The following is a 22,408-nucleotide window of genomic DNA, read 5'->3' on the forward strand; positions in this document are numbered from 1 at the left end:
TACCTCACCTCACAGGTGGGCACCTCTGCCACGAGGGCTGATGCTGGCAAAGTGCCTTCTTATAAAAAAAACACAGCTTTTTCAACACAGTTAAGTGTTGAAACACAGTTGAGTGTTAATGTGCATTATTCATGTTTTAAGAATAGCACAGCTAAGGGAGCGTGGCGACATGGTGATCACACGGTGGGGAAGGACATTGGTTTGGGGTGCCCATGAGGCCAGTTACAAACTCGGTTGGTGTCACACTTTGGTTTCAAGCACGGAGTGTCCCTGTGTTGCTGGCAGAGGATGCACAATCCAGCAGCGGGCTGCTCCGCTGTGCTGGAGCCCGGGGCCGCTGTGAGGGGCGCGCGTGCGAGGGGCGGGTGTGGGCGCGCGGGTGTGAGGGGCGGCGTATCCGCGAGGGGCGGCGTGCGACGGCAGCGACCGCGACGGCACCGCGCGGCTCCGCGTAGCTCCGCTCCGTGCCCGGCCCGGCTGCCGCCCAGGGGCTGCGAGAGGCGGCGCCGCGACCGCCCGGCTCCCCGGGGAGCTCTGCCCGGCGTCCCCCTCCTTCCTTCCCCGCCGCCGGGGTGAGGAGCGCGATGCCTCGCCCGCCCTGCCCTGCCGGCCGGCGGCCCCGCGGCTCGTTGCCTCGTGTGGCGGTGTAGCCGGCCGTGTAGCCGGCCGGGCTGGGCTGCGCGGGCGGCGGAGCGCGGGCGGGGCGGCAATGGGGGCTCCCGCCCCCGCGTTGTTGGGCGCGGAGCGGATTACAAATGAGCGGAGCGGCCCGGCGGGCACGGCCCGCGGGTACCACGGCGTGTAGAGCCTGACGGAGCGGCAACGAGGTGAGTGCGGCTCGGGGCGGGCGCGCACTTGGCAGCCGCGGGCGGTCAGGCACCTGCTGGGGCGGCGGCCACGCTTGGCTTCTATCGGGTGCCGGGTTGGGGCCGCCCGGTGGGAGCCCAGAGAGCTACTGCCGCCTCACGCAGCCGAAATGGTCCCTAACGGAGCGGTCTGTGCCCTGAGTGCGGGTGATCCGGCCGAGCTGCGGGCCCCGGAGTCGGGAGAGGTAACGTTGGGTGCTGCGATTCAATGCTGCGCTGTCGGTCCGTCGGCGTCCTGCTGTTCGTAGTGATTAAATCCCCCAGCCCGAAAAAGTCGGTGGTGATTTCAGGACTCCTCCCGAGTTCATTTGTTTACTACGGAGCTGTGACTCCAGTGGTCTCTATGGTGTGAAAACATTCTGCTTGCGTGATATTTTTGTCGGCTTTGACAACAGATTTATTAGTCACGGTTATGAATATGGTAATGCTTTGGTCTGCCATTAAATTCCTCGTGCCCCGGGTAACGTGGCTGAACGGTCCTGGATGAAGCCTTGCGTTCCGCTGCTGCGTTGGAGGAGCGAGGTGGCTGCCAACTTCAGCCCGTCTCTTCCCTTCCTCTTAAGTTTTCTTTGGTTTAGTGAGAACGGTTGGTCTTTGAGATGGTCAAACCCCGAGTGTTGTGCGAGGTGCACCTCCCTGCGAGGAGGCTGATGCAATAGGGTGCCTGGAGCAGGAGGGGAGAACGGAGGGGAAGGTGTGGGGAAAGGATGGTCAGGCGGTGACACTGCGGCGTGTGCGGGCTTCCAGGTGACCAAACCTGAGGGTTATTTCCATTTGCTGTGGGCGTTCTGCCCGACCGTGGGCAGGTCTCATGATCCTTGTGATGTTGCTTGCTCCCTGCATAAGATAGTGGCTTCTCCTGTGCTGCTACGTCTCAGGGCTGTGAAGCGACTCAGAAGCCCTTGAAAACACTTTTCAGCCGAGAGGTTCTGTGTGAATGCAGATGACTACAGTGACGTTTCTGAAATGCTTTTCAGAAGTTACAGCCGTGTCCTTAAGAAGTTTATTGAAAAGATGTGGCCAAACATATTTTCAGACATCAGGCTGAAGGAGCAATTTTCTGGCATTTTAATCCCCTGTAAAGAAATCTAGTGTCTTTTGTTTCTTTGCAAAAAAGATCTATCATTCTTGGGTGTCACCATGTCACTCCATGTTTGAGCTGTGAATATTTACCCCCCAGTTTATCTCCATGTAGCCTGGTGGTAATTATCAGCTGAGAAAACACCTCAGCCTCATACTGCTTGTGCCTTCAGCCAGCACCCTCTGGCTTGGCACAGCTCATCCTGACCATGGCATCACATGGGCCCAGCTCAAGCCCACTGGTCTGTGGTTTGACTTTGCTGTTGCGTTTGGCTGTGCTTTAATTCTGACACACAGTACGGATCAGTATGTTATCTGCTAAGAGCAAGGCTTCTAAGAACGAACGGTGTCTCAGGGACTACTGCAGAGTGCATTTCTAGCACTAAAGAGAAAGGTCCAAGCGTTGTTGTTAGGCTGTGAAAAGAAACTAAACGGAAAAGGACCTGAGTTTGATCAGAGGTTTCTCAGCTTTAATTTGTCCTGCAAATATATGGAATGTTAACATAATTTCTTATTTTTATTGCTGGGAGTCGGAGAGAATTTCTTATCATTTGAGCTGCATTGTTTTCATTTGAGCATATTGAAATCTCATTGTTCTTGTCATGTTATTTGGTTGCTTCTTTTTTAAGGCATTGCTTATTTTTCTTAACCACTTTCTGCTTTTGGAGGATCTCTGCATCGAGGTAATGGGACTCACACCGTTCTTTGATTAATTTGCTTTTTTGCAACCTAATTTATTTCCAGGCAGCCTTAAAAACCTTACAATGTCGATTCTGAGATCTTCTCATGCTGTGGGTTTAATAGACAAGGCGCAGTCAGCTGAGTTATGAGTCCTGCTAGTAATATGATTACGCTGTTTTTTGAGGGATGGAGTTCTTGCAAACATACCTCAGAGGAGAACATTTGCAAAAGCTATGTGCAAATAATTTTTTTTTTTCCTGCAACAGATGGAAGAGCTCGATAATCACTACTCAAGAGTGGCTAAAATTAGTTTGAAACAGAAAGATCGTTCCTACAAGCGCAGTAGTATAATTTGTGCAAAACGAGCCAAATTCCACTAATTGTTACGCTGGTGTAAATAGAGAGTGTTTTCTTTGCCTGGAGCTTCTCCTTTTTCATAAAGCACCATAAGGGATTATGATGTCGTTGGCTTGTTAAGTCTTTGTAACAAAGGTGAGGTCTTCCTGAAGCCCAGAGGCAGGCTGGCCTACGGTTTAGTCCACTGTTCTTCTATTCAGAACAACAGAGATTCCAATTGAAAATGTGCTGTAATATGATTGGGGGAAGAGGGCTGCTGAATGACTTGAATGAATAGCTCGGAGTAAACAAACATGTAAATCATTTCTGGCTAGAGGAAGATAAAGGGAGAGAGCAGAGGAAAGCCAGTCCCATGGGTGAGGTGGTTATAGTGACTTGATCAGCAGGGAGCACCAAGCTCAGCAGGATGGACCTATCCAGAAGCTCAGGACTGGATGTACAGCAGTCTTTTACCTTGGCAACAAGAAGAACCTGTAGAAAAAAAGTGTCCTCATGTAAGTATTGCAGCCAAGCAAAGTTTTCCAGCTGTTTGGGCTGCTGATCTGGCACAGAGGTGAGCAAGCTTGTGTCAAAGGCTTCGTTTGGGCACAGGATGGCCTGCACAGGAGTGGGTAAGCAGGACTACTGCCTCTTGGTTGGGATGGATGATCTTAATGCTCTTCTTCCAACCTTAATGATTCTGCAATTCTCTGTGAGAGCGGGAGGATCTCTTGCTGGTTGGTAATCTCCACAGCATCCAGTTTGGGAAAAACTACAAGCTAGCAAGTGGTTCCCAGAAGTTTCTGAACCTGAAATACTGGTTAATATTGTGGTATTGGTATGAACTGCGGAAGGAACAGGATCCACCTTACTGTTGAGATGAAGAAGTACCGGAGCAAATCTGTGGCTTTAAATCAATGGTAGATTTCTATTTATTTATTTATTTATTTTGCTAGTTGAGTCTGTAGGACAAAATTGGAGCAAGGCAAGGGCTATTCTCATTTGCTTTCCCTGCCGAGGGAGATGCCCAGCAGGCACAAATCACTGCAGCAGAGCATCTTGCCAGTCAGGTCCCCCTTTGCGTGCCCAGGCTCAGTGCAGAGGAGGACAGGTATCACAGGCAAGAAGCCCAGTAAGATGGAGCTGTCTGTATGACGGTGAAGACTGCAGCCATGAGCTGGGGCAGATTTTTACCCTGTTCAGCTGTCGGAGCTGTTATGCTTCAGTGTGTTTTCAGGGTAAGTTAGGTTAATGCTCCTGGGGAAGTGAGAAAAGTGTTGGCATCCAGGGCTGAGATAAGCTCTGGGGCTGGTCCCTTCTGCTGCAGGAGGATCCTTGCCCCAGAGCTCTGCCTCCCTGCTGGCTCACCTGCCTCTGGCTTTGGCCACTTCTACCATCATCTTAAAGAGAGGCTGCTGTGTTGTTGTGTGCCCCTGTTCAACCTGTGCTCCTGCTGAGATACATCACTTCATAGGGAGGAGTCCTCAGAGTGAAGCATGGCTGTAGGCATCTCTGTCAGATGATGGCTGTGAAGGGAAGGAGCTGCAGAGACAAGGTGCATTTCTGTATGTGTCTGTGTAGCAGGTAGACCTCAATTCTTCTTTCTCTATTTTTTTTTTTTTTTTTTTTAAGATTACATCAGGTTTTCTATAGCATTGGTCACAGCAGTGGCCATGATGAGCAACTTCAGGCAGTAGGATTGACTGACAAAGCTCTCAGATCACATCCTTGCTAAATAGGAATTATGTGTGTTTGTGTTAGATTGTTGGACATGTGTTATTATTTATTCTTGGTGCAGTGTCTGGATCCAAGCCAGGGAGCTATTTTGCCCTTATTCCCTTCTCCCTCCTCTCAGTCGTTCCCTTTTTTTTTCCACATGCAGTGAACATGTTCCGGTCAGAACTAAGGCAATTTCCTGGCCCCTTTCACATACCCTGCATCCCTTTTGTATCCTTAGCTGGGAACTGACACAGTGTTTGGGAAACACTGACTTAAGCACCTGAATACAATCAGATATATTTCCCATCATGTTCGATAATTAAATTGTAGCACTCATTAGCACAGGATGCTGAAGAGAGCAAAAGCAGGTTGGAAAGGATGAGTTCACAGAGGACAGAGTGGATAGGAAGCACGGTGGTCTGGATGTGACCTCTGGCTCTCTGTGTACAGATTGCCATATGCAGGGGAGCGCAGAAGGGAATGGCCGCTGTCAATGCAGTGGGCACATGCTGCCTCCCACTGCTGCAGAGGCAGCATCCTGCTCTGAAAGGCAGGGCTGGGGGTCTGAGCTGTGCCTCCATTCTGCGCCAGCACACAGAGCCTGCTGAATCTGCATTTTGCTCCCTCCTTGGTAAAATAAAGAGGGAAGAACCTGGAGCAGAGTTTATTGGGCGTTTTGGTACCAGAATGATAACCGGAGTAGAGATGTCAGCTTGCTCTCACAGGTATTAATGGATTAGTGTGGAACGCTGTGAGGATTTTGTTGTGTGAAGCCTTACTGGCAAAGTAGTGTGAGAGCAAGAAGCCATCTGGGGCTCAGGGCTATGTTTGGGACAAGAGGATAAAATAATTCTACTTTCTCATTTGGTCTTTACATCCTGTTCTGTCTGTTTTGTACTGTAGTATGAAATGGAGGTGCTGATCTTTTATTTAGCCTGGAGCTGCGGTTAATGGAAGTATCTGTACCGTGTATGGGAGCAGTTGAAAGTTTCCGGGTAGAGAGATATCCAAGTCTCTAGAATTGCCCTAATGTCCTAAAATCGTTCCTACTGGGAACAAAAGGAATAAAGGTTCTCAGCTCTTCATTGTTGATGCTTCATCCAGTTCCCCTGGGGATGTGGATGTGCCCACCAAATAACTGGGGAAGGGGCAGTGGAGCAGGTTCCCATGGCCCAGCCAAGAAGGCTGTTTCAAAGAGAAGCATCTTCTGCAAGAGAGGGATGTTTTTAACGGTAGAGGAAAAATTACACCAGTGAAAGAAGTATCATCATCATCATAGTGTCATAGTCTCGTGCGGAAAGCCAGATCTGGAGATGAGAAAGAGGGCAGGATAGCACAGAGAATGTGCAAATGCAAGGTGAGAAGTCCCTGTGGTATATTTAATGCAATAGTGAAAGTCCCTTACCCAGGTCTTTCTTTCCTGCATAAGACCATCGGGATCCTCTGGCTAAGACTCTGAAGAATCTTGAAAGTCTTCTTAAGCCTGCTTCTCCTGCACTGCCTTGTTTCTTTGTCAAGAAAGCAAAGATCTGTCTCCCTCTTGGAAAGGTCCCTAGAGGTTGATTTGGAAGCTCACTGTGCCCAGTGGCTCCACAAGGATTGCAGGAGGGAATAGGTCTGTTATCTGCCTGGCTCCCTGGCTGGGAGAGCAGCTCCTGTGTGTCCCAGCTGATGCCCCGCTGTCAGCAGGATGCACAATGGGAGATAAACACTACTTGGCCACATCCCGGTTTCTGACAGGCACCGAGTGCTCTCTCAGTGCTGTGTGTGTAGGGGCATAAGCTGAACTCAAAGCAGAGGTATGCTTTATGGCCGTGAAAAGAGCTTCAGACTTCTCCGACTCCAGGTCTAAAATGAATGTATGCCTTCAAATGTACATCATCTCTGTTGAATGGCAGAGTGAAAGCCTGGAGCTCTGTGTTTATGGAGCGTTAGGGCAAATGTTCTGACACTTGTCTGTGGGATTCTATTGATCCTGAAATCACGCCAAGTTTGAAATGGTATCTCTCTGGCTCTCCTATTTCTTCATTGTGTGCAGGGATTGATTCCGGTGTGTACACGCACACCTCTGAGGGTATGTGGAAGCACGATGACTGGGAGTGCTAAGTTGTGGCTTTACGTGCACGCGTGCCCGCACACAAAATGGCTTCACTTCCATGTGAGTTCCTGCAGCTTTCCCTGCACCCTGTCTGTAACCTAATCAAACAGGCTGAGCAGCTGGTGAGTGGGCGCCGTGCCTGTCAAAGACATGGGTATGAATATCAGCAGTCAACAAGCCATCACGTTAGCTACTGGCACAAAATGTAATTAGGGAGGGTAGGTACCCCTCCCCAAAATAAACCCATTGCTGTCCACAGAAGCCACTTGAACCCCTGGTTGGCTGAAATAGTTTTGCAAAAGGAAGAAGTTGAAGCTTGGCTGAAAGTAATGTAGGCAGGATGCTGCAACAGATGGAAGGAAGTTTTTTACAAGTCTTGTAGCTCCCCATGCAAGGCTTTATGCCTGACCTTCAGCACAAATAGTTTACTTGCACCCACCATATCCCTGTGGAGAGGGTCAGGTAGGACACGTGCTGGCAGATCTTCCTGAGTTGTCTTTTCTTGTTGCACTTCTGAATGGAACAAATTGGGATTCTTCTTCCTCCAAAAAATCTTACAGATTCCAAAAATCTCACTCATCGTCAGCCTGCGAACATAACATATCGAGGCTGGAAGATATGTTATTATCTGCTTAAAATTGAATGCTTAGAGAAGCCAAGACCCTGGTAGTTAAATGGCTCATCAGAGGGCTGGGAAAAGAAATGGAAAGGCTGGGATTCAGGCCACCAAGACAAGGGTGGGCTTGGCCTGAAGGCTTTTTGTCAGATTTGTCTGTGCTATTAGCCCTGTTTGGTCGCTGCTCAGTATTTTATCTCAGATGTCCTCTAAATTGCTTATTTTGGTTTGTTTGGTTTTTTTCAGTACTTGCTAGCTGATGGCACCAGAGTTAAGCCTGAAGTATTTGGGATGTAAAACAGCAGGAGGGCTGCTGTGACCTTCCCGTGTGTTGGTATAATCTTTTTCTCTTTCAAAAGTCATCTGGAGACAAAGATCCTTGCGCTATGACTGACCTGTGTGGAGCAGGCCAGTTAAGGGCTGTTTAGTGAGTTTGCTTTTTTGGGATCAGAGTTGTTCTTTCTTTTTCTTGCTTCTGCACTCAGAGCTTCCCCTCGGTGGCTGAGTATGTGGGACAGGATGCTACCTTCACTAGTGTTCCAGGCAGGTAGAGATGCTCTTTAGAGCATCACTGTGTCCCTCCTGGGGCAGGGGATGACACTGTGGCTGTGGGGCTGTGCTCAGGTCAGCCCTGGGCAGGCCCAGAATGGTCAGGTGAAAGCAGAGCGCTTGGCTTTGTGCTGTGATGGGATCTGAGGGGTTGTTCCACATGGTGACACAGATGCCTCAGTCCTGCACCATGGCCCCTTCCATGGCAGTGCTCTTTTAGAGTCCTTTAATCTGGTTATTGTGCTCAGCTGAAGTCCTTGAGTGCTCTGAGCAGTGGCACAGTCTGAGGACACTGATAATTGGACCCTGACCCTACAATTGAACCAGGACAAGACCACAAAGTCCCGTCAAGTCTGCACCACTATCAGGTTATTCACAGTGTTTATGTTGTTAGGTGGATTTTGCTGGTGTGGTTTATGGACGTTTCAGATCCCATTTCTACAAATGGATCCTGTCAGTATTCCTGTCCGTTTGGCCAAACACATTTTTACCAGCAGTGGCTTGTAGGTTGCTCTGTCACTTCTGTGGTGCCTGGAGGAAGACATGGGCAGCTGCAGGATGCAGCTATTCCTGACCAGACATAGATACTTGGGCTTGAGAGCCATTCAAATGCCCATCGGCATCCAGATGCCCTTCCTGCACAGGGGACAGGATAGGACTTCCTCCCTTTTCAAGTGGTAGCTTTTTGAGTGTAAGGGTACAGCCTTGGGCAGGTACCGAGCAGCACAGGCTGTTCTGCAGTGTGCTCCCGAGCTTAACTGTTGAAGCATTACGAAGGGAATGTGGAGTTCAACAGAAATTGAATTAGGCTTTTAGTTCGTGTTCATTTCTGTAAAACCTAAAGTATGTTAAATGGTATCAATACTGTGCCCATATTGCTGTTTAAATCTGCTTTATGGGTTAAGCCTCTTAGCAAGCAGTTAGGGGAGATGAACATCAGCATCACCCATTTCACAGACAAGGAAACAAGCTCAGTAGCATCTGTAGTCATGCAAGATCCAGAGGCAGGAGATGGATCTTTTTGCTTTCCTGATGCTGTGCCACACAGCTGTCACTGAGTTCAGTTTATTAATTCAGAAGCAAAAGCACAGTTTGCTACTAATAGTGTGGTTACATGAGAGAAACCAACACGCTGCCTAGGTTTTGTAATGGATGGATTCCTATTTTAATCATCTTTTATAGCCCAAACAAGTACAGCTTGCCTTTCTGAGTGGTGAATGGGGACTTGGGCTGTAAAAAATTCAGTGGGGGGCACAGAACTCAGCCTGCTCCCCACAAAGAGACCTTTAGCTGTTGAGCCTGCATCATGTTGTTAAGAACAGCTTAAACCCAACAGTGAACGTGTGTCCAGTACTAAAATGGGACCAGCAGCTGGGAAGATAGAAAAATGAAGTAGGATGTTGCTGCGAAGGTTACAAAGCCCTCTTAGAGGGAGAATTTGAGCAAGAGAGTTTGTAGAAGCTCCTGCAGCGTGCAGGTTGATTCCCTGCCTCTCTCATGCAGGTTGATGTGTAATGGATCAAGCTGGGGGCTTACTGCTGCTCGAGTCTGCCCAAAGCAGGGTAAATAGCTCTGAGTTCTCATCTGTAAGTATAAAAACGTGACTAATATGAGCAGGCCTTCTTTTCAGTGAAGTCTTTTATAGGAAAGATCATTTATAATTATCATGGATAACTGATGCTATTCGAAAGTGCTGGTTTGTTTCCAAATTAACCAACACATAAGTAGACCTACTCTTTTCTCATTTAAATTCATTCATTTTTAATATTGCTTTGGATCCAGAGCCCTCATGTACTGTTTTTGGTCCAGCACTCCTGCTGACTCCATATGGATCAAATTATCTTCATTATGAGTGTCAGGTGGGTCCAAAGCAGAACCTCTTGCACCTGAAAAATGAGTCCTAGGAATAACCTCAGATTGCAAAATGTTTCCAGCCCACATGGGTTGCATCTGTGCACTGGAGATGCTGGAGAAAGGGGGCTGTTTGAATACCATTTTATTTTATTTTTAATTTGACCATCTCAGTTTTCACAGATGTTTGAAGAAAGGCTGCAATTTGCATGAGTACCTGAGTCTGTGAGAACTGCTGAATACTACAGAAGAATGAGTTTGGTGTTAGGCTGGCGTAGTATGTATTCATAGCACTGGTGACAGTGCTTTTCATGTCTGGGCAGCTGGGGAGACTTTAGGGGACAGAACTGCATAGGTTTAGCCCATGGGAAATGCTAGAACCAAACTATGTGTGGTTGCTTGTAGAATCCAGTTTGTATTTGTTACAACACAGGAACAAACCATGACCTGAATGTCCTTCTTCACCCTTCTATATAGAGTTACCACAGCACTGGCAGGGAACCTTCCAATGCCACCCTATCTGTGCATACACATATATAAGGTGCCAGGAGATGGTGCTGCAAATTTGTGCTTTATTTGGTCCTAAAGCTGCTTTGTTGCACACATCCAAGCCCAGCAGAGCACTGGTAATATATGGATGGGAACATATTCCTCAGCTGGCACTTGATCTGTTCTCTTGCTTTTTTGGGGTGGTACTGAGTTGGGAAGATAGGCTATTGTCACTCACTTCTGAGCACTAACTCAAAACCTAGAAGACACTGGGGCTGAGAGCTGAAGGAGTTACATAACAGCATGTGACAGACGACATCGGTGGGACATGAAAGAAGAGGCAAAGCGTGGAGATGCTTTGAAGTGCTACCAAAGCTTTGTGGTGCCTTCCCTGCTGAGTTAGAGGAGAGTTTTAATTTGGTGAGTTTAGTCAACGGCAGTAGCCCGGCATAATAGAACAGGAAGAAGTGCAGAATAGTGGCTTCTCTTTTCAGTTTTACTTGTGCAATTAGGAATTATGTCACTGAAGTCAGAAAGACAAGTGAATCTGCATAAGCAGAGTGGGATCCAGAGTGCGTAAGAGGCATTTGAAACAATTTAGCCTTGCATTAGCTGAAATAATGTGAAGAAAGAGCATAGTAAATTAATAGCTAACACTCAAAAGGGAAAAAGAAGGGGAAGTTAAAAGAAAGGAGAGCTCTGAGTGTTTTGCTGCAGTAAGATGACATAAATATACACAGACTATTAATTAGGAGAAGATTATCTGAAATCTCAAAGCCAGCTTTCAGCTTCTCACTTTCCCACAGTATCTTGTTATAGCCCAGTATCAAAACAGCAGTCCATTAAAACAAATTTAGTCATCCAGTCATGCAGGTGCTGCAGTGAAACAATGCGGTTTCCCAAACTTGCATCTTTCTGCTCAACTTTTCTATTGCACTCTTACTTTCCATCATCTCCGTTTTTAATAAACAGTTTCCATCTGATGCACCTTAATATCAGTCTGTTCTGTTGTCTTTGCACTGATCCCGGCAGACTGCAAACATGTCATGAGATTTCATCTCACATCTTATATGTGATTTTTCCCAAGGGGAGAATTTTCCCCTGGATGTTTTCAGTTGCAATGCTGCAGTTGCCTATATTGCTTGCTTAGATTTCTCTGTGTGCCCTAAGGATTTGCAGTCCTATGCTAATGTAATACGGAAAGTAGAGTCACCTTGACTTCACATTTGTCAGCTTATGCAAGTGCTAACCTTTTACTGCACTGCAACAGAAATGTCATTGCTGTTCAGCCTCGAGATGACAAACAAACAGCTTCATTGTCAGCAATGGATTTAGGAGGCTGCCTGGCTCACTGGCTGGTGCAGTGGGTTTGGGAGCTCAGCTCTTGTCAAATACTACACAAACCAGAACGTGTGATCCTCCTTTTTTTTTTTTTTTTTCCTTCTTTTTTCCCTAGGGAGAAATTGTATATGTGTGTGAGTGGGTTCACCTTTTTCAGGCTTTAAGAGGGGCATGTCTTGCCAGCTTTTAACTCATCCCCCGTGGCATTATCTAGTGCAGTGTTTGAGCTTGTTCTGGGGCAGCTCAGACTGTAGCATCCTTGGCAGGGGTGTGGTATCCCTACAGCTATCATTGCCCCACATTTGCTTTTGCAGAAAGTTGAAGTCCAGAATGGAAGTGAAGAAACATATAGATTGCATTTGACTATTTCAACCTGAAATGCCAGCCAAGTAGCATTTATGGAACTAAGGTAGCCAGCTGGTAGTGTGTAACAGCCTGCCTGAGATGTAGGGGGGTATAGGAGAAGTCCAGCTTCTTCACCCAGACCTCCTGCTCCTGTAGCTCTGCTTGATGGCAATACCTGGTATCTGGGAGAAATCAGCACTGCTGTTGGCATTAGCACAGTACTTGGGGGAGATTTGTTGGCTTCAGAGGGCGCTGCACCAGCTGACTGGGGCACTGTTTGCATTATCTGAGTGGGCTTGAATGCTGCTGCCATTAAAAGCACTATGGAAAATTCAGAGTGTGGATGAAGAGAAATTGGACAGTAATCCATACATGGGAACAAAAAAACCTTCAAGGCCCAGAATGTACTCTTAGCAAAACATTTTGAATTTGCCAAGGAAAATAAGTCATCCATGACTTGAGCAAGGTTGACTGTTCTGTGACACCTCAAGGATGGAACAAAATCCAGAGTACTGGGACAAAAAAGAATGATGTGGGGGAGAAAAGCATCTGCAACTTGGAATCCTTCCAAATTGCATCTGCCATATTAAAAAAAAAAAAAAAGCCAACAAACAAAAACACAAGGAATCTTGGGGTCTGGCCTTGGGGAAAGATGCAAGGACAGCAGTGCTTGCATTCAGTTTGCACAGCCATGCAGGCAGGAGGCAAGTGGGCACTGCAGGGACGAACAGCAACAGGAGGGGTACAGTATCCAATGCTGTGCTGGGGGGCAGTTGTTTTGGAAGCAAGCAGTAGCTTTAATTATTTCATAGTGGAGCTTGTAGCAGTGCAGAAGGAGGAGCTGCAGCCATGATAGTAGTGTAGAACCCTGCATTTCCAAGAGGAAGAGCAAAGAGGGGCAACCAGTGGGCAAACAGCAATCTGTGTATCCAAGTAACTTATTTCTAACAAACACAGAAGTGCTTGGTTTCATCGTGAGGGGACACTTAGTAAGCTGACATGGAATTAATCCAAGAAAAGCTTGAGTGTATATTTCTGGGGATGAGAAATCCATGAGTGGATAAATATGTTGAAGAGATGCACCAGTTCTCCGTTCAAGTGAAACCACCCCTCTTGCAAAAAGAAAGCCTGGCAATGGAACAAACACGTGTACTTGACCTCTTGTCCTAGGGACTGTACAGTGATATTTTTCTGTGCTTGCATATGCCTGTAGAAATTGCATCTGTCTCAGTTTCTGCAGGTATCCATTCTGGCTGGGGACACTGTGCAGGAGTGATTGTGGCTGTCAGAGCTGCTCGCTGTTAGTCAGCAAGGTCTGCACTACAGTCGTTTGATCAGAAATCCGTAAAGATGGACATGACCTGTAGCTCTAAATAAGCTTGGAAGGAATGAGCCAGACCTGCTGCCCAAAGGTACACAAACAAGAAAGCAAATAGCAGGTAACTGGCCTCAAGCATTTTATACGAAATTGGAAAGAGCTCTTCATTGACAGGAAAATCCAGCTGAAAAAGAGAACACAAGGGCTCCTCAGATTGCTGGAGGGCATAGGAAAATCAGTGCTGAGTCTGACTTCCCACTCAAGAGCTGTTCTGTGCAAAGGTATTTGATGGGCAGGGGATGAAAATCTCAGAAACAAGGACTGGAGAAGCTGAGGAAAGATGCCTAGGCCAGAAGTATAAAACATAAAAGATTCTGGTCTGCTTTGGCACTTTAGGACACAGGGCTCAGGAAATGTAACCGCAGGATGCTGATAAGTATTTGGCCTTAATTCATCAGTGTAAGAATTTCATGATTTAATTTATTTTTGCATGCTTGTGCTGGCTGGAACCAGCTTCTAAATACAAAACCGTTCATTTATTATAGTTACAAAAACAGGCCTGAAGAACGAAAAGGTCTTGAGAAAACTGTGGACCTGAGTACTTTTGTTGAAGCTGTGCTAAGTTCTGCATATAATGAAGCTGGATGTAGGATTATTCTAAAGAGGAGATGAAGGTTAAGATTTTGTCAGTGTGTCCACTAGCAAAACCAGGCTTGTGATTTCCATCACTCCTGCAGTTCATCCAGGAACAATTCTGAATGTGAGCAAAGTCTCAATTTTCCCTTGCAATGATGCATGTAACATTATGTCTTTCATGGATACTCTTATTTCAGTCATTTTTGCTACACTGTTACAAAAATGTGATTGTAGGTGATAAAATTTAATGGACAGTGTTTAAAAACGCTAACAAAGTAAAAAAATAATAACACGTGTAGAATAGGATTGTTGCTAACCGTGGAGCTTGAAATTACTGAACTGGACATGGTCATTACGTAGATGCCCATTGAAAATGTAACTGAAGAAATCCCCAGGTCTCCATTTAGTATCCTTGCCAGTTGTTTGTTGTACAGGCTGTTTATCCTTTTGGATCTGTTTTTTAATCAGACGTTTTATCTGTTTTATGTGTCTGTAAAGAACAGTGCTTGACAGTATCTTGAAAATGAGAGCTATGCAGTGAGAGCAAGTTGTTGAAGGTGGGAGGAAGGGGAAAAAAAATGAGTTTTAGGAACTATATAAATTCCTGTTACAGAAAGCAACACCATGGTGTTTCACTGTCCTTATTTGTAGCCCCCAATGATGCTGTTTACCCTAAAACCAAATGAGAGAAGCAAACTGAAACACAGATCTGAAGAATCATTTACCCAGAGGTGCACTAGAAAGGCAGCTGAGAAATCCTCAGCCTCCCGTGTCTCTGAGATGTGGTTGTCTGATAGATCAAATCCTGCTGCTCAAACTCCCAGCTAGAATCCCAGTGGGTTTTTTTAGCCTGTGAGAAACGAAAAGTCACCTTGAGAATTTTACCCACCTTTATGACAGACAGACGTGATGGTGGCGGGAGCTGCCAGGACCTTCACAGCTCTGCCAGGAGAAGTAAAAGCCAGAGCAGAGCTGGGGACTAATCTCTTTTCCCACATGTTAATTCTGCTTGTTTTGCCTTAGACTTGATGATCAGTGAGAAGCTATACCGATCTGGTTATGCTGATTCTGTAGATCCCACAGGTCGTCCCCAGTCCTTCTGACAGCTTTGAAGATTTGCAGTAAGCTAAGCCTCAGGTAGCTAGACAGTGGGGATTGTAGCTTGATGCTCATTTCTCCAGTCAATGTCAAAAGAGCAGCTCCTCAGGAAGTAGCTCTGGAAGCAAGGATTACATTTTGAATGCTGAATTCACAGTGGGTGGTAGTTTGGAGTCTTGAACTGAGGTCAGACCAAGCAAGCAAAATGTAAAAGTGCTTCACCAGTCTCTGTTCATAAAAGTATAAGGCAGGGGAAATAGCATCTGAGTGGCACCTGATATCTGCAGTGGTTCCTCCAGCACTATGCGCTGTAATTTAAGTCCACTGGCTCTGAGTTTTCTCTTTTTCAATGAGCACCTTCAGCCTGGCACCTCTTCAGTTCACATTTGCCCAAGGCTTGGGCATGCAGCCACATCTGGGTCAGGCAAAACACTTGAGGATAAACATCATCCAAATGTGGAAGTAGGAAGGCTAAGTACCTGACTTTCTTGTATAAGGAATGTACTTGCATTCAGTATTGATACCTTGATGACTGTGCCCCAGAATCAGCCCTTCACTGAATAGGGTGGGACATCTCTGAGCCTTTTGCTCCTCTCTCAGGCTCCCTGCTATTTTGTGTAGCTGTCTAAACATCAGATATTCATGTTTTCTGGACTCCTTCACTGCTATCAGACATAGAAGCTTTCAGATGGGAAATCAAGAGGGGAAAGAAGCATGAGGAAGCTGAAAGTAAATGAAGACTCAGGAGAACAGTGCCTGTCAGAAGAAACTGGCGGTGTGTTGTCACAGTACATCTGCTGCTCCAGTGCTTTGTTCTAGAGAAAACATCAGCAGGGAAAACAGTTGTGCTACCCTGAAGCCTTATTCTTCTGCCATCTTCCCAATGTGCTTCAGCTGTTGATTGGTGATAAAGGTGAGCTTGGACAGAAATGAGTTGCTGGACCAGAGCTTCAGTCCAAAGTCTCCTGGCTTTTCTTTGCCTAGAAATGGGGGTGATGGTACTTTGCATCTTGCAGGGAGCCTTAATGAGAAATGCTAGTAAGCAAATTCCCAGTTTTGCAGGATGAGGGCTCTTAAGCCCAGGACCATGAAGAAAAATGAAGGAAAATTGAAAACATTGCCTGTAGTGTAACGTAGATACTGTTTGCATTTCTGTCTATAGCTGCAGTTACGGCTGTGCTTAAGTAAAGCTGTCTTGTGTGTAACACACTTTTTTTCAGCTGATTTTAAGCTCGGTGTGGCAGTAACAGAAGTGTCTTGCAGTAGAGAAGCCTCAGCAGGCATTGGCTATAAGCGGGCATGTGTGGAAATGCATTTCTTCTCTGTCAAAAGTGGTGTTAAATTGGTGGTTGTATTATCTGATTGAGTCAAAGGGATCCTCTCAGGCTACATGTGAACAAGGTTGTATGATATCTAGTTGGCAGGATTCAATGGGTTTACAAAGCTTTCTCATGAAGAACACTCAGTAATTGCTTCTGCACGGCATTGACGGATTGATAACACCCTTGTAGTTTAATAAATAGCAGAGTGGACAATTCTTAAGTGTATAACCATGAATCAGAGTACAAAATGCCACTTCTGCCCTGACCTGCCTGGGACCACAGCACAGCACAGCCATCCCTTGCTGTACAGACCATGCTGTTTGCTGCCAGCCAGGAGAGGACTCACAGGAAAGGTGGTGCTGCATCCTGCAGAGAAGGTTTGGTGTGTTGTAGTCAGGCAGCCACAATACTGACAAGGCTGTGGGCTCCAAAGCCACAGCTCTCCTCTCTCTACTCCACACTTCAGATCCACAAACTTTGGCTCAATGTTAATAAGGTTTTTAAGCCTAGAATGTGGGACACTTTCTGTCTAGTTTCTGCATCAGTAAAGTTCACTCAGTGACTCACACTCTTTACTTTGCACCTTCGAGGCTAGAACTCCCCTTTTTTCTATTCACCCCCCTTTTTTTTTTTTTTTTTTTTTAAATTTTTAAGACAACGACATTCTCTCATAATTACTGAACTCCCAAAGCTCAAGGCTGAAAATAAACCCTAGAAAATGTGGCTAGATTCCCAAGGAAGTGACAAACATGGTATGACTGTAATCTAGTGGCGTCTAGTCGTGCAGACTGAGAACAGTTATAAAGAGCATGCAACCCTGGGGAAAGCTGCTTTCTTAGGGTAGAATAACTCCTTGATATGCTGGTGGGAGTGATACTACTTAAATGGCCTTCTTGAGGCTTGCTTGGCCCTGACTCTATGCTATGGTTTATCTTCAATCTTAATGCCAAAACACCTCCTTTCAGTCACTTTACAGAGAGTGCATTGCTGCTCCATTGGCAGAGATCAGTATCTGTAAGCCATCTGTACTGTAAGAAACAATGCTGTCTTCTGGGAGAGATGGTGAGAACGGTGCCCTGCATGTTGTATATCTATGATTTAGCAGCATTGTGGAGGCATCCAGGAAAGACAGGCACATAAAGATCATAGCACAAGGTGCATCAGGAATGCACATAAAGGAAGATAAAACAAGAAGCCAAGAGCAAAGATATTTTGCTTCTGGATGCTGTTTGGGTAAATTAAGCAATTAGTCTCCTTAGATCTGAACTACATTTTATGTGGAAGCCAGGAAAACAAGCCGGTTCTGCAAAGCAGCATTCGGGGAAAGAAGAAGAGCAATGCATTGAACTTGTAGGTACATGGGGAGGAGAGACCACAGCTACCGCTTTGTAGGAACCATGAAGTATTTCATGCTGCATTTCTTTGCCAGGAGTGTAACTCTCCTGCCTGGCAGAGAGATGTGAGAGGTGCCTGAAGGACAAGGGGACAGAGGACTGTGGCATCCTGATAATTTGCAGCATGTTCCAGACACAAGTTGGGAGCACCAGCTGGAAGAGAGTAGAAGCAAAGATCCTTCACAGTGCCTTGGAGGAGAGAGGAGATCGATATCAAGAGAGGAAAATAAAACTAGCAGAGACAGCTGTGGTAATTACCAGTTCAGGGGTGATTCTCATTAACCTACAAGATCTTCTTCTCTGCACAGATCAGATAGAAAAGGGAAAAGTGAATCTGTGTTAGAAGAGCTGCAAGAGGGAGAACTGGATATCCACTGGAGAGTCTAGGGGAGCAAAAGTAATGCCCTGGACTGGTCTGCAAATCCAGTGCTGGAAGCAGACCCAGGGGTAAGGTATTTATTAACTGTTTTCTTTTCAAAGTTTGTGGAACATTAATACTTTAAATACTTTATCCTTCATTAACGTAATTAAGAATACACAAGCCTAAACTGACTGAAAACAGAATTAAGAAATTAGCAGGTGCAGGGATTTAGAAGCAAGAGGTTTGGGAAAACAGGACTTGCAAATGTCGGCATTAAGTAGAGCAGTGAAATCGTGCCAAGTCTTATTTATGGATTTGTGCATTTTCTTTGCGGAGCTCCACTCCTGCAGCCAGAGGAATACAGCTCAGTTTAAACATGAACCCCCTGCAGTTATACTGTAGCTGAGCCTAAACCGGGGAGCATACAAAATAAATCTCTTCTGAAGAAGTGATGAGCCTTACCTTAGATGTCTTTTGAAAGCTGAGATATCTTGAATGAACGCATAACTGGAAAGGGAAGCAAACTGCAAAATGAAATCCAAAAGAAAATGGGAGAAAATTTTAGAATAGTATCTCAAAGAAAGAAAATACAAAAGAAGCAGCAGCAGGATGATGTTACACTGCAGACAAGAACTTGGAGTGGAAGAAAAAAGCATCCTAGGACCATAGGAGAAATTCGCCTTAGGGAAATCGGGGCTGATATCCAAGACAGTGTCCTGCAGATTTTGCAGCATGTGACGTAGTTGTCCTGTGGAATATTTAAAACAAGGTGTTGCTCGAGCAAGGTGAGATGTTTCCATTTTTTATTATCACTTGTACTACCTTTTTTGGGGACAGAACTACAGCCCCTCAGGAGGATGGGCCTTAGCAGTGGGAAATTGCTGCTTTCAGGCTTTGGAATGGCTGGAGAGAGATTGGAAGAGAGGGCTAGAAGCCTTCCAACAGCAAGATCATGGGTTGGGAGTCGTCTGCACCTCAGGCTTATGCCCAAAGAAGAGGGACAGCAGTGCTGCTGTTAATCGTATCCTCAGCTTGTAAGGTAAGGAGCAGGTGTGGGCAGAAGGCAGGGGAAGAGCATTTCATATTCCTCTAAAGGGGATCAGTGACTCAGCTCCCCTGGAAGCATTCAGGCTTCAGGTTGCTCTGACACTGTGCTGTGTCTGAGTAGACAACTGAAGGGTCTGTTACCCATGTAAAGCTATATGTGTGTATCTATCTGTATGTGTATTTCTGTGCAGTTCTGGCCAGTTGTCACTTGTTTTCATGAAAGGGTGATGCAAATCCCTTCGTTTCTGTTTGCTGCAGATTTCTCATCTATCCTCTCAGGAGAGGATGAATACTTTGTCCTATAAAAAGTACTCTCCGATCTGTGGCTGAAAAGCCGTATGAGAACTAGATGTTATTATAGTTGGTAGCCGATGGGCACAGTTTAAGTATGCAAAGATTAAGAAATAACGTGGTTACTCCTGCAAATCTCTGACCCAAATCTCTGACTTTATAAGTGTGATCTGATGATTGAACAGACAAGTCTTATGCTGGAGATATCCTTAAGGAACCTTATTAGAGCATTAATAGAAGCAGCTCTGTGTCCTATACATTTTGTTGCTTACAAGTAGAGTAACAGCATTACTCCTCTTCCATGCTGGTTTGCTCTGTGCAGCATTTATTTGTATCTTGTAGGCTCGTGTGTTTAATTCTCTTGAGAATGCTTCTCAGTTGTGAATGGGTGTGTTTTATGTCCTCTGGTCGTTCTGTGGATCTTCAGAAACTGTCCAGTTTGCAGTTTCTGAGCTATCCTAATGAATGGGATTTGGCTTTGTATATTTGTTTTATCTGCTGGCTGTTCTGTTTGTTATCATTGTCAGGGGAAGTTCCTCTCCACAGTCTTTCTACAAAGATATTTTCTTTCCCAAACAGTATTTGTATCTCCTTATGGAATACGCCACTGTAGCACACAGCTGTGGCACTCATATTGCCAAAGGATGGTCTCAATAGAAGTGGCAGTGAAGGTTGCTCACACCAGGCCTGACTTGTACAAAAAAGGTGACAAAGATGGGCTGTGGCTGCAGTGCCATTGGAATCCATAAGGTTTGGTCTCCACCATTTTGTCGTGGGTCACTCCAGGGCAGTCAGGTGGGAGGTGGTCAGCAGAGGGGCTGCAGGTGATGGCTGCAGTGGCATTGGGTGCTGGCTGTATTTTCACGTGGGTGCTAATGAGCACAGTTCCAGCAGGGCTTCTTCAGAACTGATAGCTGGTAACCACTAATACATCTGCCTATTACTGAGATGAGAAACAGAGCCTAACCAGCTGTCACTGTTAGTAGTTCATAGCTTCCTGCTACTGCCCTTTCCTCATCCTGACAAGTGTGCCATAATCTTGTATTTTCCTTCAGTGAGTGGGTGGTTTACTTGCACTTTCAGCTAGGCTGAGGCAGGTCTAACAGCCCGTACTGCCATCAGCTCTCCCTGAGATGATGTTCAGAGATAATCTTGTTGATTGAAGAAATGATGACAACGTTTGTTGAGCAGAAGTGAGGACAGGAACAAAATCTCTTCCCTAGCTACGGCAGCCTGAGACTGCAAGCAGCAGGCACAGACACAGTGGATGTAGAGCACTGAGATGATAATGATGTTATGCCACATTAGTGCTGCATTAGCAGATAAGACAACAGGGTGGATTGCTTGACAGTATTTCTCAGTTTAGTTGACATCTCTTTTCTGTTTTCAGAAGGTGGGAAGTGAATAGATAGTCCATCTCGAAGAAGTAGGGGATAGAGCAGTGAAGTCAGGCGGGCAAAATAAGCTTTCCATTTTGTCTGCACTTGCAAAGATGCACATTGTATATTCACACCTGTGTGGTGACTGTGTGGAAAGAAGTGGGAAAATTGCAAGCTGTAAATACTTCATTGTAATAGTAGCTAATGGCACTGGAGCCATTCCATTCCCAGGAGGTCATTTAGTAGTCCAGATTAATTTTTATTTAGGTAATACTGAACTGCTCCAGGGATAGCTCAGCACTCCCCTTCCTCTGCCTCCCAAATAGGAGCTTTGCAGTTGATCTTTACTTTAGAGGTTTTTTTCTTTCACCCTTTCCATTACACTGTGGTGAAGTTGTGTGTTGCTTTCAGGACAGGTGTAACTAAGTCTAGGCTACCCAGACCCTGCAGGGATCACAGTGGTCAAGCTTGGAGGTAGGTGGGATGCTACTTGTCCTGAACTTATGGCCCTTGTCTCACAGAGCTGCTGAGGCTGCACACTCGTCAACCCAGGAGTGGTTGTCATTATTATTATTGTCCAGAGATACTGAAAGTACTCTGAAGTCAGACATTAGCAGCTTTCCTAGAATGCAGACACTTATAACATGTGAACATAGGATTTGTTTTGATAAATTCAGGCAAGCCTTGACTTTCATGGTCATTTCCTAAATAAAGGAAATTGCTGTTGGATTCGCTTGCAGAATATAAGGCTAATAGCCTGGAACAGGCTTACTCCCAGGCTGTGATGAGTTCTGGTTTAAGCCCACATATCCAGGGCTTGTCCAGATTTATATGAAATGCTGCAACAACTTGTATGCTTCTAGTCTGAAAGAAGCGTTTATGTGGGCACTGACATGGCAGCTAACAGAGGCTGTAACACAAATTAAGGCATTCCCAGTACTTTCTTTTGCAGTGATTTTTCACCTGTATATGACACCAGTATATCCTGCCTCGGGCAAGAGGCCTTGGGAGCCATGTGCAAATGGAGGAGTAGGAAACAGAAATATGCCAAGTTGAGCCAGACAAATGCAAGTTGTTTTCTTCCATGGAAAGGCAGAGAAGTGTTCTTCTCATGCACTGTTAAAACTCAAGGCATTATTCATCTGGATGAATGAAGTGGCCTTCATTTCAGGCCAGGTCAGTTCAGGTGTGGGAAAAGGGTTATCATGCTGATATACCTGTCAGCTTTGTTTCTGTCCACAGCAGATAGGACAACTTTTTCTGTTTGTTCTACACATTTTCCATCCTTACATCTGCAGATGGGTGAAGTAGTGGTACTCTTCCTTCTCCACCCTGAAAACCAGCCTTGTCTGCCTGCTAACAGACTTTGGTCTTGCAGAGATACGCCAAGATTGAGCCTTGCATCTACAAAAGCCCCTATAAAACCAATGGGATGTTTTAGGCCTGCAGGGCTCAGCCTGGTACTGAAGCCAGTTGTACTATGTTCTCTATAGGTTCCTGAAGTCTTTAGTCATCACCAGAACATGAGAGCCTTTCAGCTCTTTACCAAGACAACATGACTCACATTACATGCTGTTTTTAAGGCTTTAGG

General features: G+C 45.8%; 1 protein-coding gene across 1 annotated transcript in view; it reads left to right on the forward strand.

Moving 5' to 3' along the window:
• The first annotated feature begins 419 nt into the window (after window positions 1–419).
• TRPC5 (transient receptor potential cation channel subfamily C member 5) overlaps window positions 420–22,408 on the forward strand; it is an 87,283-nt gene continuing 65,294 nt past the window's right edge. The window contains exon 1 of the mRNA XM_015860650.3: window positions 420–827. The gene's annotated coding sequence lies outside the window, so the exon portion shown is untranslated. The remainder of the gene's footprint in view (window positions 828–22,408) is intronic.

This window comes from Coturnix japonica, chromosome 4 (genome assembly GCF_054131305.1).
Source record: "Coturnix japonica strain WE chromosome 4, WE-NBRP24, whole genome shotgun sequence".
Taxonomy (NCBI): Eukaryota; Metazoa; Chordata; class Aves; order Galliformes; family Phasianidae; genus Coturnix; species Coturnix japonica.